This window comes from Primulina eburnea, chromosome 15 (assembly GCF_022965805.1).
Source record: "Primulina eburnea isolate SZY01 chromosome 15, ASM2296580v1, whole genome shotgun sequence".
Lineage (NCBI taxonomy): Eukaryota > Viridiplantae > Streptophyta > Magnoliopsida > Lamiales > Gesneriaceae > Primulina > Primulina eburnea.
Window position 1 is genome coordinate 7,478,290 of NC_133115.1, and position 2,359 is coordinate 7,480,648.

The following is a 2,359-nucleotide window of genomic DNA, read 5'->3' on the forward strand; positions in this document are numbered from 1 at the left end:
TATCTGTCAGTTCAGTTGTCACCATAACTGAACTGATGAATGCAAAAACTAATCTACCTTTTTTTGGTTATTCAGTTTACATGAGTTAAAATATTTTTTAATATAACAGTCTTCTTCACGAAGAATTACTTCGAGTTTCTTCCGCTTGGTTTTAAACGAAACTCGATTTAATTTATCTGTGTTAACATTCTTAAAATACGAGCTATTGCAGCTTATTGGAGAATATAGTGTTTGAAATGCCTTCAAAGGCACTAGCACACTTGTTCCTTCAATTGGTATCAGAGCATGTTGTTCTATGAAGAACATTTTAAAAAATCTGTGTTTTTAAAATTTACTACTTTAAAATATTGTTTTTTTTTAAGTTTTCAAACGTAACTTCTCTACTTTAAAATAGTGTTAAAAGCTATTTAAAAGTATTTCATACAATATTCAAAACTATTTGAAAATATTTATATGTCTCTCTTTAGCAAATAGTTGAGATGATTAGTTCCGTAACTAACGTTGTAGCCACTTCTCTAGATTCTTAGTTTTGGGTTTTTAATCAGCATGCAAGGGAGATAGAATCATCTGCAAAGATGCACGGCTAAATTGCTCGTTGAACAAGTTTTCAGTTGCAAGCCTACCAGGTCAGCTGTTCTTCAGACGAAACTCATCCATGTTGGGGCGTTGGTTGATTAAATCACCAGTTGAGCCTAGTTAGAGTATGCTCGACCAGTTAGTGTGGAAAGAAGTCAAGTTCAAGCAGTTTAACTCGTTTCTCTAGCAAATTGAACTCACAACCGATGCAGCATTTCAAGCAGTCAAGCAACCAATTGATGGTTTATACAGTTCTGTCGCATAAACCAACTGATATCTGATGTTGTTTAAAATATGCTAATGTTGTAGCAAATTTTCTTGTTCAACTGATGTATGTACTCAAATGTAAATACAAAGAAATTTATTTAAATAAACATCATGTTTGTTCAACTATGTTTTGTTGTGAGTGAATGGCTATTTCCAGATTTCTTGTCTACATTGCTTGAATGATTATAACTTCTGAATGAATGATTAAATAAATATCTTTCAAATACGGGTCTTAATTCAGTCTCTGAGGGGGAGTTTTTCCTTTTACTCTCAAGCTGAAATTATTTTCAACCAATTTTAAAATTCAGTTGTTGAGAAAAATTCTTCCTTTTTCATCAAATGAAAAGTGTTTTCTTAACTCTGTTTATCTCGCTTAAAAGGTTTTCAATTCAGTTTTTGAGGAGGAGTTTTTTTTTTCAAAACTTCTTTAAATTCGGCTATAAAGGGGGAGCTTTTAACGATGTTTGAATGTACTAACCCTTGAACGGAATATATTGTGCTTAACTGCTCAAGTTTTTGTAATCATCAAAAAGAGAGAGATTGTTGGAACTTTTCAAGTTCGCAATCTTGATTTTGATGTTAAAAAAACTTGTTAATTTTTGTTACTAATAATCTACCATAGTGTGCAGAAGCTAGGATCATTCACGAGCTGCTTACATCACAAGCTGAAGACCCAACTGAGCGCACAAACTGAACCAGTCTAACTGTTACGTCAATTGAGCAGTCCATCTGATTTTCTAGTTGATAGGTGGTTCAGGAGGAGAACCTCAGAAGCCTGTCCAGCCGAAGGAGTGTTTAACTGATGAAGAAACCTAGCCGATCAGTTCAACTGAACGAGAGTGAAATCAGTTCAACTGACGAGTCAACTGATTTCACCAGCCCAACTGAAGATCAGTTCAGCTGACCAGTTCGGAGCATCAGTCAGAATCTTTCAGTTGTATATGAAGACAAACTCTTTCAGTGGATTCTACCTGTGCATGAAGGTACAAAGCCATTGTCCAGTCAAAGGACAATAATGAACGTTGCATCAGAGCATTAAGGACAAAACATTTCAGAAGGGCAGTCGGAAAGTCGAGACACAAAGTCCAAGAAATGAATTCAAGATGCAACAGATACAATAAATGAGTTTCACTGTACGTTCAGTTTTCCTGCCTATATAAAGAGAAGATAAGTGAAGACTCAACAAGAAGAACGATATACAAAAACAAAAAGCTTCAACGCAAACAAGAGAGAAAAAGAAGGGGCACGGACATTTCACATCAGCTTTCAGAAGTATCAACCCAGAGGGACACCTTAACGTGTTATCTGCTTAGTTTAGAAGCTTATTTCCCTCAGTGTGTGAGAATATCCTTGTTCAGTTCTCACACACGAACACTCTAAACCACTCAAATGTAGTCTTGCACAAAGAAGTTAAACTTTGGTATGTAGTCTTTGACACATAGACGTTAAAGAAGTGTTGGCTGGAAGGTGCTACCTTCAGTCGTAGCTAGGAGTTTAGTTTAGGCAGTAGTGTGAG